Source organism: Ciconia boyciana, chromosome 30 (assembly GCF_034638445.1).
Source record: "Ciconia boyciana chromosome 30, ASM3463844v1, whole genome shotgun sequence".
Lineage (NCBI taxonomy): Eukaryota > Metazoa > Chordata > Aves > Ciconiiformes > Ciconiidae > Ciconia > Ciconia boyciana.
Genome location: NC_132963.1, coordinates 115,852 through 131,513, shown reverse-complemented (window position 1 = coordinate 131,513; position 15,662 = coordinate 115,852). Strand labels below are relative to the sequence as shown.

The following is a 15,662-nucleotide window of genomic DNA, read 5'->3' as shown; positions in this document are numbered from 1 at the left end:
TGGTCAAGGACTTCTCAGCTTCCCATGCTCTGCCAGGTGCACAAGAAGCTGAGAGGGGGCACAGCCACAGAGGCCAAAGGGCTATTCCATACCATATGCCATCATGCTCAGTATATAAGCTGGGGGGAGTTGGCCAGGGTGGCAGCGATTGCTTCTCGGGGATGGCTGGGCAGTGATTGGCAGGTGGTGACCAGTTGCATCACTTGTTTCTTTTTTTTTCTTGGGTTTTGTTTCTCTCTCTCTCTCTTGTTTTCCTTTTCATTACAATTTATTATTATTATTATTATATTTTATTTTATGTCAATTATTAAACTGTACTTCTCTCGACCCGCAAGTTTTCTTACTTTTCCTCTTCCGATTCCATCCCGCATCCTAGTGGGGGAGGGTGAGCGAGCAGCTCTGTGGTGCTTGGTTGCCAACTGAGGGTAAACCAATGTTAATTATGGCAGTAGCTTGTATGGTGCTATGTTTTGGATTTGTGACCAAAACAGTGTCGGTAACACACCAATGTTTAAGCAATGGCTGAACAGTGCGTGCACAGTGTCAAGGCCTTTTCTGCTTCTCACACAGCCCCACCAGCGAGGACACTGGTGGTACACAAGTCGTTAGGAGGGGGGACAGAGCCAGGACAGCTGACCCCAACTGACCAAAGGGATATCCCACACCACATGACATCGTGCTCAGCAATAAAAGTTGGGGAAAGAAGGAGAAAGGGGCGCTGGGCGGAGGCGTTTGTCTTTCCATGTAAATGTTATGCGTGATGAAGCTCTGAAGATACGGAGTAGCGAAAGGTTCATTTGCCCTAAATTTTGCCATCTGCTGTCATTTCAATTGGCCAAAGGCATTGCCCAACAACCTCCAAGAAGACGCCCCCAGATGTTGTCCAGTCTCTCAGAGTTGCTCCAGTAGAGCTTGCAGTTACCCATGTTGGGAATTGTTAGGATGAATAGCCTTGCTTAGCACTAGAAACTAAAGGAGTCGACGCCTTAGGCAGCAAAAGCTGACCGAGAGTCAACTTTTTGAGCAAGCTAATGCTGCAAACACAGAACCAGCTGATACTGGCAGATGCAAGCAGAAGGAAGAAAACAAGAAAAGAATTCCAAGAGAATGAGGTAACTGCAGAAGAAGGCCAGCCCAGCAACCAAGAAAACCAATAAGAAATCAAGAGACCACTAACCAGAATTAAGTGATTGGACTTGGGGATCGGGTGATGGGTGGTACGTTCTGGGAAATCTGTCTGTAAGGGTATAATTGGGGTCTGTGATCTGCAGTAGGGGTCCCTCCTTGCAGGCACCCAGCTTGAGCTGCTCTGCCTGTCGCATAAATAAACCACTTATTTACTCAGTGGATTGGCGACTCGTCTTCTGTGAGCAGGAACCTAGGGCCGAGCCCTGCTGAGGTGGCACCTGCATAAGTCCTGCCATGGTCTACGTGGCGGCTGAGTAATTCCTGAAACAATAAGCCAGGTGCCTGCTTCTGCCCTATCACCTACTTTGGATCATGTGACATCACAAGCAGCAGAACAAAGCAGGGGCCTCCTCCTGGCCTATAACGTATTTAGGGACTTAGGATGTCACAGGCAGCTCCACAAGCCAGGTGCATGCTCCTGCCCTAAGAGCACAGAGCCACCAGTGACATCACAAGCTCCTCATAAGCCAGGTGTCCCTTCATACCCAGCCAGTTACTGAGCTACCAGTGACATCAGAAGCAGCTGGAAAAGCCAGGTCCTCCTCCTGCCCTCTCACCTACTCAGCCACCTATGACATCACAAGCACCTGCACAGCAGGAGCGTCCTCACTTCCAGCACCACGGCTTTTTCACCATCTCCCCGTGCTCCCCTCTCTCCCAGGCACCTTTCTCACCCCCTCCACCACCTCCCAGTGCCTCTGTCTCTCTCTGTGTTTGTGTGGCAGATATTACCTCAGAAGGATGGTCCCAGCCAGGTCACCTCCATCTCCTTCTCCCTCTGCTCTCATCGTGACTGTCCCAGCTGTCTGATGTGCTTTTGGACATCATGGGCCCTCTCGTCCTGCCTCCCTTCTGCTGTTAAATCCTGTTCCTGCAAGAGAGGTGACAACCAGTCGGTGCCTCCTCTGTGGCATCTTACCTGCATCTTCCTGAGCTGGACAGCTGGCGGGAACTCTCACCATCAGCCTCAGCAGTGCGTGAAGTCTTCTCCTGGCACAGGAACAGCTCTGGGTGTGCTTGGTGTGCACCAGGCTTCCTGAAGGAGAACAGCAACACTCAAAGTGACTCCTGGGCAATGTTCTGCTGGGAGAGCTGATTTGAAGGCCGGTCCAGGGCTTCTCCCTGTGCCCCAGCTCAGCCACACGTCCCACATCTGGCTCTTTCCAGCAGGATTTTGGAAAGCCCCTTCACAGCTCTGAGCACCAGGCCAAGGGCACAGGGCAGAAACAGCCCCCTCCCACGAGGGCTCCAGCCCCCAACTGGCCTCTGTCCCCAAATTACTAAAACTTCCAAACAGACTCTTCCTCTAACTGAAGTTTTAAGAGAAGAAACTGGATCCTTCCTGATCCAGTAGGCTCAGACTTTTAGAGGCTGATTGGGGCTTCAATACCAGAACAAAAGAATTTCCATTACACAATCTCAGCCACCACCTCCATCATCACCTGGTCAGTGACCCACAAAAGCTGCGTTGTAAAAAATGTCGGTCCTGATACAGCTTTTACAGCTGATAAAAAGTATCCTGTCCTCCCCAAATCTTTGTTTCCCTCATACTCTCAGACTACCACAGTAATAATCACACTTTTCTTCTGTAATTACTGCCCATCTGAAACCCCTCCAAAGCATCATTCACTGACGTGACTGGCAGCTCTGTGGATAAGGGAGACCCACCACTAACCACGCACCCACCTGGCAGTCCTTTTGCAGCAAGGCCTCTGTGACCGAGCACGTCTACATGGACATCTCTGCCTGACAGGAGACGACCGGCCTGAAAACAGTATCTGACGTTGTCTTGGCTGTAGTGAAAGCAAAGAATTGAGAGTCAGGATACAAACAAGTTTAAGAGAAAGCAGGATAGCGGAAGAGGCAGAACAGGTGATGTGTCTCACCCACCCCTAATTGCAGAGGAAGTTTCAAAGGTTTTTCTTTTCTTTTTCTTTTAATCACTGCACAGCACAAGCGAAGAAATACACACCTGCTGTTTAAGGAGAACAGGAAAACTACAAGAGTAAGACTATCGAGTCTGTGTAATTACTCTCCTTCCATGACACATTGGTCTTTTTTTTCTTTTAAATCTCACTCGAGAGCTTTAACTCAAAATCACTGAGTTCCGATATAGGAATACCAAAACATCCTCTGCAAATCTTTGAAAAGAACAGTACATTGAAGGAAAACGGTTCATATAAACTGTAAATGACACATTTCCGCTGTCATAGCTTGTAACGCTTTTGAGTATCTTGGCCATCCTCATCTTCTTTGTCTTCACTCTCTTCTGATGACACTACAACTACCATACCTCAACAGAACATTAAACTGTTCAAGTACTCTTGCAAATCACATCAAATCCAAAATGCCCTACCCAGATGCCTGGAGGTTTTGCTGTTACCATCACGATAACGACAGAATCGGTCCTGCCAAACCTACAACCTGCAAAACCTGAAGACAATCAGCACACAGGCGCATACGTACCCATCTTGTTCTGTCCTTGCCAAAACTGATGGGTGACCTGTCATCAGCCTCCGTGACTGACAGCAGGCAACACTCTCATCCAGCTTAGCTCTGATGCAGCTCCTAGGAAAACGGCTCTTTCAGAAAATCAGCTCTTGTTCTGTTGGGAAAGTGTTTCACGGAAATGTTTTTAACACTCCAGAATGGTAAGACTAAGCATGCTAATGTCACCCCAAGTCCTAGCTCTGCCACAGATAACCTACCTGCTCATTAAAATGGATGACATTTTATTCCTTGGAAAGCACTACCTTTCTTTCTTTTTCTTTTTCTTTTCACCAAAAGGGTGGCACTTCTTCCTGAATGCAAGACAAGTTACAAGGGGTATACAAACAGCCCACAGTAAATGGAGAAATGAGTCTGTGATCACAGCCAACCCCATTCCTTGGCACTCCAACTCTCCTAGTACACTCCTGCCCTTGCCAGCGGTCAAGTCACGCAGTCTGCGCAACACGTACAAGATGCTGACTTCGCCAGGTATTGCCCAAATCACCTCTTATTTGAGATCTGCTCAGCTCAACTACTGCCACAGCCTCTTCTGTCCTTACTTGCACTCTTGCCCCATTCTGACCCACTCAGAAAGCTCCTACAAGCATTGTCTCACGTCCTGCCTCAATCACAACTAACACTCTCCTTAACAGCCTGAAGTTGTTTCTGTCACTTCACACATACAGTTAAGATGGCCTTTCATGACTCAGCCTCCTTCCTCATGCGATTTCCCACTGAGTCCCAAGACGACAGCTCTTAATTATATGTCCTGAGAGCAGCTTCCACCAACTGTCCCCTGCTACACACCAACAGGAACAGCACTGGCCTCTCCCCTGTCCATCTCCACGCTCCACAGGAGCTGTTCACACACCCCTGGCAGCCAGCCTTGCTGCCTGAAAATTCCTGCTGTGCTGCTCAAGGCCATGGAAACTGTCATGCTGCCGCTGTACCCACATCACTGTTCCTCATGCTGAGTGGCACTGCCCATTTCTTTCTCTTGCCACCTGTCTACAGCCAGCTGTTGCCTTCTCTCTCATAAGCAGTTTGGAAAACCACCCTTTTTGTCTTCTGAATACCTGCTTTGACCTCACCACACGACAGGCCTGGAGTCCATGACTATGGCTGCTAAAGTCCATAGCGATACAGAACTGGGCAGGGATGAAAAATGCCCAGTGGTTCAGCTCATTTCAACCGTTTAAGACAAGGCTTTTGCTAGAAAATAGTCGAGAAAATTTAAAACCAGAACCCACCTACACTCCAACCTTGATTGGCAGCTCCTTCTTCATCAGTTCTTTGCATTTCTTTCTCTCCTGGGGAGTACATAGCCAGATTTTCCTCATTAAAGAAACAAGAAAGGTCAGTCACAAATATGCAGAACACCGGACACCCACAGACTTGGTGCCTACACAGTAACATTATCAGGGCCCTGCATAGACACAAAGATTAAATTAATGCACCATTTTCCTACCCAGGAAGCAATTAAGGATCAACTGAATACAACCATCCCTTGTTACCTATTTTCACAAGAGGCACATGCTGCTTCAGCTTCTATCTTTCAGGCTGCTACCTATGAGAAAATGGAAGCATGTTTTATTGCAAGAGGAAACCCTGAATTGGAAACATAGTTCATGGCCTAATTTGCCTCTCTATGCACCTATCCAGTGAATAGCCCAGCAAACGTTACAGAAGAGGTTAGCAAAGCAAACCCAGGACACCTCAAGACACCCCGTAACTACACGAGTCCGTCTTTCCTTTTCCCCCCTGAGGTCCCAAAGCACCAAGGCAGGAGCAGGCAGGGCAGTCCTGCGCTCGGGTCACACCGTGGAGGAGAGAGCAGGAACAGCCCTCTGGCACCCAGCCCTCTGGCAACGGCAATTTCTGCTCTGAACTGGGGCTTGCTCAATGTGCAAGTGCAGTACTGATCCAGGTACGAAACTGAGGGTGTCAGTTAATCCCTGTGCCACACACACTGTGCCTTCTTCCATTGCATCTTCCCGATGAACTGTTTCCCAGTCTCTTCCATCTCACCCCAGCTCAGATACCTGCACTCTGGCTCAGGCCTGACTGGGAGCTGGCGACCCACGGAGCAGCAGCAGGAACCGTTCTGACCCTGGTTGTGGGGTTGTCCCTGGGGCTGAACACATGGGCCCAGGGCTGGTGAACTGGGCCATGTTGGGGCCCGTGGGTGGTGAGGTCCCCAGGTTCCCCCCAGGCCCATCCACGCTGGGAGAAACCTGCTCCTGCTGCACACCTGGGCCTGGCCTGGGCCTGGTCCAATCCCTATCCCACTCCCTGGCCCTGGCCCTGGCCCTGGCCCAGGCCCTGGCCCTGGCCCGGGCCCGGGCCCCGGCCCCGGCCCCGGCCTGCTCCCCCCTCGCCCCAGCTGCCCCCCACCCTTCTCTCACCCATTTCTCCTCAGGCCACTTGGCCTCTGCCCCCTCCGGCCCCACCCCAGGCCACCTGTGACTGACAGGCCACCTCTGGCTCTGCTGATTGGCTCAGCTGTGGCCAATGACATGGCTGTTGCCGGGCTGGCACAGGCAGCCCTGGCCTCTCCTCACAGAGCTGCCCTGTGACCACTGCCCCCCCGCACCGCCACAGACTCCGGGGCTGGGTCCTGGTGATGGGGGAGGATTTCGGGCAGCCACAGGCCTGGGCAGGAGGAGCTGCCGGTTATTATCCTGTAGCTTTTTGGGGGTTTAATTCAGGCATCTTCAGAGGAATAAAGCCAAATGCCAGCAGCTTCTGTCCAGGCCCTCTCCTGAGGAGACAGGCTGTCCTGGAAAGGGCCCTGTCGGGGCACAGGCCTCGTCCTGCTGCGCTCACCCAACCCAGCCCGCCGGCCGCGGCATCTCACCCCCTGTCGCAGCTCGCTCCTCAGCCAGCTGCGACACTGGGCCTGCGAGGAGACAGCCTTCAAGAAGGGCCATTCCAGCCAGAGCTGTTCTCTCAGCAGCGCAAGGTGTGTGCACAGCTCTGCTGTCCCTTGGTCCGCTCATGGGGTCTGGGCGTGCTCATGGAGGGAGGGGAGGGAAAGGGGGGGGAAGGGGAGGGGCCATGAGAGGAGGGGAGGGCAGGGGACAGGAGGGGAGCTGCCCTGGATTTGCTCTGGATTGGCAAGTCTTTCCCAAAATGCGGGTCTGTCTGTGCTGCTAGCCACAGCCCTGGGCAGGAGGAGCTGTGTGATGGGGAGCGACTGGTGTTGGCCAGGCCGGCACCTGGCAGGAGAGCCCCAGGTCGCACCTCCTGCGCTGAGCCAAGTGCCCAGGGCCTTCCTCAGGCCGCACCTTGCCCCGGTCTGTGAGGAGGAGAGAGGCCCTGTCCTGGAGTGGCCCAGGGCATCCTCCTGTGGCCAGAAGGAAGGACAGAGCCCCGTCACTCTCCCCGCTGTCCTTCCCTTCTGTCCCCAGGGCTCCCCAGTGCTGGCAGGCCCCCCAGGGCTTCAGGGCCAAGCAAATGTCCAGGTGCCAGGGGCTCCCGGGGCTCAGGGCAGCTTTGGGCATCTCCGAAGCCAGGGCGCCTCTGCCCCTTTGCTTCTGCAGATGCAGTTATGTGCTTCATGGTCAAAACTGTTTCTCCTCATGGCACATGGACTGGACAGATGCCACGTCCCTGTTAGTGTGGGAGGACTTCAGGGAACGAGGAAGTCCCAGCACGCATACAGGAAGGGGGACAGTGGAAAGGAGCCCTGTCGAGGTTGTTGTGCTGTTTCGCATCTGACCTCAGACATTTGTGTGCATCCCAGCACCAAACTCAGCTTCTTATCCTCCAAGCTGCACAGCTTTTCACCAGCAAAAGCGAGTTGGGCCGAGCTGGTCTTTGGCATAACTTGGCTCCTTCCTTTGTTAGTTACGTGCCTACGCTTTTCCTTTTTTCCACCAAGGTCTTTCTTTCTCCCTGCTTCCACCCAGGTTCCATCCTCTTTCAAGGGTAATTATCATTTGAGTTTCTAGACAGATCGTTGAGCAGGTTGACACAGGGTCTAAGTAGAGGCTGCTCCATACCTCCAGAGCTGTAGGCTGAGCTGTTCTACCTTTAAAGGCTAGACAGATATGGGCTATGGGTAGGGTTACTGTTTGCTCATTATGACTTCTTTTGGGGTCCTGTGACAGTGACGGTACGTTTGTCCGCCTGCAGCTCTGCAGCAGTTAAAACTACCACTGGAAGAGGTTTGGTGACTGCTGCTGTTCTGTATATGTTGGTTTTGGTCCTCATTTCATTGACCTAGAATTACTCCTTTGCAATTAGGTGACGGGGATCTTCTTGCAGTGATCTTCTCTTTCTGGAGAGTGTCCTGACAGCCTTTGTCATCCAGAGCTGTCCCCTCTGTTCCCGAAAGTAGCGACGGCAGCGCCGTGGAACGACTCCTGTGAGTAATGGCTTCACCAGTAGGCTTGGATTGTGTGAGTCCCCAAGGATAAATGGATGTGGCAGGTGCTCCATTCCTTCCTTTTGATGTGCTGACAAGGTAGAGGGAATTTGGAGGCATTTCCTCTTCCTTCTCCTCCTCCTTTTCCTCCTCCTCCTTGTCCTGTTCTTCCTTCCCCTTTTTCTTCCTCCTCTTCCTCCTGTTCTCTTTCCTCCTGCTCTTCCTCTGATTCTTCCTCCTCTTCCTCCTCCATCTCCTGTTCTTTTTTTGTCTTGTTCCTCCTCTTGCTCCTCCTGTTCCTCCTCCCCCTGTACTTCTTGCTGTTCTTCTTCCTCCTCTTATTCCTCTTTCTTCTCTTTTTCCTCCTCTTGTTCCTTCTCTCCCTCCTCCTCCTTTTCTTGTGCTACTTTCTGTTCTTCCTCCTGTTCTTCCTCCTTCTCTTCTTCCTCTTCTTACTCCTGTTCTTCCTCCTCATCTTCCTCTTCTTCCTCCTCCTCCTCTTGCTCTTCTTCCTCCTCCTTCTCCTGCTCCTTCTCCTGATCTTTTTATTTTCCTCCTCCTCCTGTTTTCTTCCTCTTCCTCTTCCACCTCCTGTTCTTCCTCCTCCTGTATTTCCTCCTTCTCCTCCTCTTCTTCATCCTTCTCCTCTTTCTCCTGTTCTTCCTCTTCCTCCTCCTGTTCTCCTTTCTCCTTGTTCAATCCCTCCTCTTCTTCCTCCTCCTCCTCCTTTTCCTCTTCATCCTCATTCTTTTCTTCTTTCTCCTCCTCCTCCTGATCTTCCTTCTCTTCCTCTTCCTCCTCCTGCTTTTCCTCCTGTTCTTCTATTTTTCCTCATCCTCCTCCTCTTCTTCTTCCTCCTCTTCTTTTCTTCCTGTTATTCCTCTTCATCATCCTCCTCCTTCCTCTTCTGCTGCTCTTCTTCCCCTTTTCCTCCTCCTGCTCTTCTTCCTTCTCTTCCTCCTCCTGTACATCGTCTTCCTCCTTTTCTTCCTCCTCTTCTACCTCCTCTTCTTCTTCTTCTTCCTCCTCCTCCTGCTCTTGTCCTTCCTTCTTTTCCTCCTTCTGTTCTTCCTCATACTGCTCCTCTTCCTGCTCTTGCTCTGTGTCTTCTTGTTTTTCCTCATGTTCTTCATCCTGTTCTTCCTCCTGCTCTTTCCCCTCCTCTTGTTCTTCTTCTTTCTCCTCCTTTTCGTCTTCCTCCAATACTTCCTCTTCCTCATTCTCCTTCTCTTTCTCCTCCTCCTCCTCCTCCTCTTCTGCCTCTGCATGTTTACCCTCCGCAAGTTCTTCTTCCTTCTGTTCTTCCTGGTTTTCATTATCCTTCTCCTTCTACCCCTCCTTCTCCTCCTCCTCCAACACAGCCTCCTCCTTTTCCTTCTCTTTTTCTTCTTCCTCTTCCTCTTCCTCTTCTTCTTCGTCCTCCACTTTATCTTCCTCCTCCTTGTCATCTTCCTCCTCTTCATTTTCTTCCTCCTTCTTCCTCTCCCTTCTCCTCCTCTTCCTCCTCTGGTACTTACACCTGCTCTTCCTTTTCCTCCTCTCTTTCTCCTCCTTTTTTCCCTCCTCCTGTTCCAATTTCTTTCCTCCTCCTCCTCTCCTCCTTCTGTTCCTCCTCTTCTTTTTCCTCTTTTTGCTCCTTTTCCTCCTCCTCCTTCCCTGCTTCCTTCTGCTTCTTCTGTTCCTGCTTTTCTTCCTGCTTCTACTCCTCTCGTTCTTTCTCCTCCTGCTCTTCTTCCTTTTCTCCCTTTTGCTGTTCATTTTCTTCATTCTCTTCCTCCTCCTCCTCTTCTTCCTGTTCCTTTTTTTCTTTATCCTCTTCCTCCTGTTCCACCTGTTCTCTTGTTCCCTCTTTTCCTTTTTCTTCCTCCTCTGCATGTTCTTCCTCTTTTTCCTTTTCTTGTACCTCCTGCGCCTCCTGTTCCTCCTCTTCCTTATCCTCCTCCTGTTCTTTCTTCTCCTCCTTCTCCTCCTCTGCCTCCTTCTCTTTTTATTCCTCACGTTCATCCTCCTTCTTTTCCTCCTCCTCCTGTTATTCTTCCTCCTTTTGTTTTTCCTGCTCCTCCTCCTCTTCTTCTAGTTCTTTCTCCTACTCCTCCTCTTCTTCCTCCTCCTCTTCTTCCTCCCCAAATCTTCCTTTTCCTTCTCCTCCCCCTTCCCCCTCTTCCTGCTTATTCTTCTCCTCTTCTTCCTCCTCATCTTTTTTCTCATTCTCCTCGTGTTCTTCCTCTTCTTCCTTCTCCTTCACCTCATCCCCCATAAATCTAGTTTACAGCTCTCCATATAAGTCTGGCCAGCAGGTAGCCTGAGTAGCATTTACATATAGGAAGTAATCTGCATTTTTCCCTCCTCCCCTCAGCCCAGAGGATGCCAGATATTTGTTCTTAGACTCCAAGGCAGAGAGAAATCCACAGAAGAGTAGTGGCCAAACAGTGAGCACAGAGGCAGCTGTAGCCAAAAGCACCTGAGCCTGAGGATGGCAGGGAGCGTGCTGATGTGCAGGCAGGTAGGATGCTGAAGGGGTTTTACTGTCATCTAAAACCAAAACCTCATGGATTCAGCTGCACCTACAACAATCACTTCCTGACGCAGTTGGGAACATCAGCTCGGGTTAAGGTTCCCTAATTCTTGCCATTAGAACACCCTACAATTAGCTGCTGTTAACACTAACAAACAATGCTAAGGAGGGTGACCTTTATCCAGAGGTTCAGTGACCTTGCCTCAGGTTTCAGCGCACGCTCTGGGAAACAAGCCTGGGCTTCTTTCTTTCCTCTTTCCAGATGCTCATCAGACATGGCCTGAGGTTTGTGAACATTCCCACAGCTCGGGCCCTGCTGAGCCTGCTGCACTGCTGCCCAGATGCACAGAGGCTTTTCCCCACTGAGACAGCATTTGACATGGTCTGGTGTGGAAGTTTGGGTCTCGTGCCCTTCCCACTGACAAGTGCAGGTCATCTTGTGTACTCAATAGCCCTTAGTTTATGATTCTGTGATTTTCCATGGAAAGTTTCTTAGCTCTGCTGTGGGAGACAGGTACAATTCCAATCAAGCAGATGCATTTCAGGTGTGCTGTTTCCTCAAGGGCACTTCTGGCAGGGGTAGGAAGAGAACATGGTTGTCCTGACCCAATAGATGGTGTGTTCCCTGTTCTGCCTTTTCATCTCGGGAAGATCAGGTTATGAAGAAAGAGACATGTTTTTGACAGAGATGGTTAGCAGATGGGCTGTCATTGTCCTTCTGCTGCATTTGCCTGGTCCCCACTGACTCAACCAGGAACCGTTTGTCATTCTTCATGGTGAGACCTAGTGGTCTGACATCTCCTGAGTGACATACTGTTTTTGGAATCCTTCCCAAGGAGGGCAGCAGGGCTTGCAGAGCAGATGGTATCAGAGGGCCGATGGAGACAACTGATGTCCATTTTCTTTTGGGACATAGTTTTTCCTTTTGTACTTCACAGAAGTCATGTTCCCGCACATTCTTTGGATCTAGTTTACCCTACTGAATCATCAGGGGTAGTCATGACTTTTAAAGCTCAGCTGACCCCAACATGCGTGCGTTTGCTTTCCTCGTGCTTTTGCTTTCCAGAGTTTGACTCGGAAGAGCCAGGTGACCGTGGAATAGAGGTGGACGTGGCACGCCAGAGAGATGTGCCTCCTGAAAGACCCCTGCTTTGCTCTCCACCCTGGCAGAGCCAGAAGGAGCCATGGCCAGCAAGCAGAAGGAGGAGAGGTAGGAGGTAAAGCCAGGCTCACAAATCCTGTGTCAAGGCAGCTCATAAGCAAAATCAGGTTTTGATGCAAAACACATGTGATGCAAAACACTAGACACATGTAGGAACTGCTCCTCACAGAAAACAGAAATAACTCTGCTCCAAATTCTCCTGTGAGGAGAATTCTAACTGCAAAATTAGCAAAGGTGCTTCTCCTTAGGCATTGGTTGTTCCTCCTTCAGCTCAAAATGGCAAGGTTTAGGAATACTGTGCCCTATAAAAGCAGGATGCAGTGGGAGAGGAGTTGGGAGGGGGGCTGTGAGCAGCAATAGAGTTCAGGTGAGCAGTAAAACCCAGGTATCTTTCATGGGAGCAATCACACTCTGGTAAACTTCTATGGTTAGATGTCTGATCAAGAGCACAAACCCGACAGCATTTTCCTTCTCTACCTGGTGCGGTTGCAAGTCAGGGAGTTAGCTTGGCTGTCTTCATTATGGGCACATCCTAAACAACTACTCACAATACAAAACAGCATCTCCTTCACACTAAGCTGTCCGTGAATGATAAGAGTAATAGCCAGTCAGTAGCCAACAGAAAAGACAAGCCTTCTTTATAATGTTAGTTATTTTGAATAATATCATCTTATTTCTAATAAAATTGTCACCATTATAATAATTATTATCCACCTTTATATTCCATGTATTCCATATATACCATATAAATGAGAATGATTCACCATTGATCAACCTTATCCATTTCTGTTTTCACTCTTTACTTCTACCAAACGGGACATAGATCATGAATGCTGAACAGGGCAGAAAATCCTGGAAAACCCTCAGCTTGTCCCAAGGCTAACCGTCATCTTCATCTACAAGCCCAGTAAAGCAATGTGTCATTAGATCAGTGCATGCCAAGGCAGCAGGAGAGGCTGAGTTTGGCCCGTCATAAGACACTTGCTTTACAGACTTCCTAAGAAAAAAACTGGCGTGCCAGGGAATAAGTTTCCCTCTTGTCCGTGGGTGGTTCTTCAACAGTGAAGGATAAATACCAGCCTGTGTTTGATCCCTTCCTCGTAGGAACATTTTGTGCTTTTTTTGCTTTGCTTCAACAGAGAGTGGAGGGGCTGGATAATGCAAATACTGATGTCCTTGATTTTCTATGGATTGATGAGTTGCACAACGTGGTTACTCTTCCAAATGCAGGTCAAAGATGTACCAGCTGGAGGCTGAATGTTTTACACGTAGCATTGTCTTGGCAGGCACCTTGCAAATGCCAGCAGGCACAAGCACTGCAGGAACAGGAGGACCCCTCTGAGAAAACTGCAGCTGGGGCATTTGCTCAGCATCGGACGTATAAATGTGGCGCTTAGGGACATGGTTTCGTGGTGGACTTGGCAATTTTAGGTTTACGGTTGGGCTCAATGATCTTAAGGGTCTTTTCTAACCCAAATGATTCTATGATTCCTTTTGTGGCTGATTTTGTTGACTGAGTCTGGAAGAAACTTTGAGAGAGTTACTGTTCCTCTGACCCAGTTTATAGGAGTTTCTTCCTCTTTTTATCTGTGAACTTAGCAATGTAACACGGACAATAACCATAAAACACAATTGACAGTCTTGTTTCCTTAATTTGATGTACTAAAAGGGGACTTAATTTCCTTATTCCTTTACATTTGTTGCTGGGTAGAGTGTGGTGGAGAAAATGGAGAAGGTGGTTCTGGGGAGGACAGAGCTTGGGTGCAAGTTACATAACCTTGGAATATCAAAACTCTGGCCTAATGGTCTGTGCAACAATACCTCCAAGGAAATCTTCATCTGCAGTGGCATCTGCCTCTGCAGCGGTGTCCTCACCTGCAGTGGCAATTGCCTCTGCCATACTACCTTAATGTGTAATGGTATCTGCATCTGTAATGGTATCTGAAATGGTATCTACATCTACAGTGGCAGTTGCAATGGTATCGGCATCTGCAGCGGCATCTGCATCTGTCTACAAGTTACAAACTCTTGGAATATAAGCTGTTGTGCATAATATTCTTGGCTTCTTTTTATTTTCTTTCAGTTGTATTTTTTATTCCGCCCTGTTGGAACAAAGCAAACACTGACAGGGTCTTTGTGAGCTAAGACAGGAGGTGCAGCGTGTGGCACTGAGGGGCTCGGTGCCTGCCAGTGCGAGCGCAGAGAGCAGAGGGCAGGGGGGCAGGGGAGAGGCAGGTTGGGGGGCCAGCAAGGGGCCAGCAGTGAGGTGAGGAGTTGGGCGAGGGCTGGTGGTGCCACTTCTGCCAGCAGGTAGGGAGGAGCAGGAACGTGGCGTGGCTATTCACTGTGAGGTCAAATCTTTCTCTGCAGGTGATAGGCCAGCAGCATGCAAACGGCATGGAAGTTCCTTGTGAGGTCACTTCTGTCCCTGCAGGGGATAGGCCAGCAGCAGGCTGATGGCTGGGCAGTGCTTGTGAGGACGCTTCAGCTGGAGCTGCTGCCAGGCCAGCAGCAGGCTGGAGGGGCATTGCTGCGTCTCTCCTCTCCACTGTGGCCCGAGGTGTCTCCCCCTTCTGCCACCGACCAGCACAAATAGCAGATGCTACTGCAGATGCAGATACCATTGCAGATGCCGTTGCAGAAGCCATAGGAGCTGCAGATACCATTGAAGGTACGATGGCAGATGCAGATAGAATTTCAGGTGCAATTGCAGGTCTCGGTATTGGTGTCTCTGTCAGTATTGGTATCGGTGTCTGTAATAATATCTATATGAGTACCTGCATCTGTACTGGCATTTGTATCTGCATCTCTACTGGTACCTGGACTTGCAGCCACATTTGTATTTGTATCAATAGCTTCCTGTGTAATGGTCTCTCTATCGCTACTGGTATCTCTCAGGGACTCTACTTGTATCTGTACTTGTTCGTGGAACTGAATCTGTACTTGTATCTGCCATTGTATGTGTAACGGTGCCTGTGATTGCACTTGTACCTGGAAAAGTATGGTCATTTGAATCTTTATCTGCCCTTTTCTTCACTTTTATACCTTATTTCTCTGAATTTAGGCCCACTGTTCCCAGGGGCTTGGCAGCCTGCAGTGAAAGGCTGTGTCTCAGACCCCATTGTGTTGGCAGGTGTTTTTTGCCAGGGGAGGCACCATCTCCTGGCCACCCCCACCAGTGCTGTGGCCATCCCCAGAGGCTGTGGACAGGCCTGTGCCTCCCTGTTCCCACCAGCACAGGGTGGATGGAGACACATAACCCCCCAGGAACAAGAAGTGGGTGCTGGCCCCACCAGTCCCGCCTCTGCAGGGCTGTGCCTGACCTCAGCAGCTTCGTGTTCCCTGAGCCGAGGCTCTGCTCAAGCCAGTGGTGATGGCAGACAGAAAAGGACCTGGAGATAGGGTCAGGGTAAGGAATGTCACTCCTCCAGCTCAGACACCCCTAACCACTAGCACAGCTGGGTGCTTCCCACGTGGTATGGGATCTCCACATGGAGACAGGACAATCTCACACCCTTACCCCTCAAAGCCAGCAGGGCAGTGTGGCCCTGGTCCCAAAGGACACCTGGGCTGGACTAACACCCTCACACCACATCTCTCAGTGCAGCCAGCATTGCCAGCAGCCCAGTGTGCTGTTGATGTCTGTTCCCGCCCTGAGGGCCACCCCTTGTCTCCCCACAGGGGCTTTGCTGCCCAGCAGGGCCCCTGGCTGGTGTGTGGGTCTGTGGTGCAAGGCAGTGCCCAGGCTGGGAACATGAGCTCAGGTCTAGCACAGCTGCCTGCCTCTCCTCTGGGAGGGGGCTCAGCAGAGACAGCACACACAGCCCTCCTTACCCCATGGCCAGACCCTGGGTGGGCAGGGCAGGGTGGAGAGGAGCAGTGCCCCAGCTCCAGCCCACACCCACCTGAGTGTGGGGAGTCAGAGCAAAAGCACCACC

At 50.5% G+C, this 15,662-nt stretch overlaps 1 long non-coding RNA gene across 1 annotated transcript; it reads right to left on the bottom strand.

Moving 5' to 3' along the window:
- Positions 1–1,926: 1,926 nt before the first annotated feature.
- On the bottom strand, positions 1,927–5,044 carry LOC140645054 (uncharacterized). Its single transcript, XR_012039933.1, has 5 exons — positions 4,929–5,044; positions 3,655–3,793; positions 2,875–2,981; positions 2,148–2,224; positions 1,927–2,059 (listed from the first exon to the last, which is right to left on the bottom strand). It is a non-coding gene; the product is annotated as an uncharacterized lncRNA (long non-coding RNA).
- Between the last annotated feature and the right edge of the window lie 10,618 nt (positions 5,045–15,662).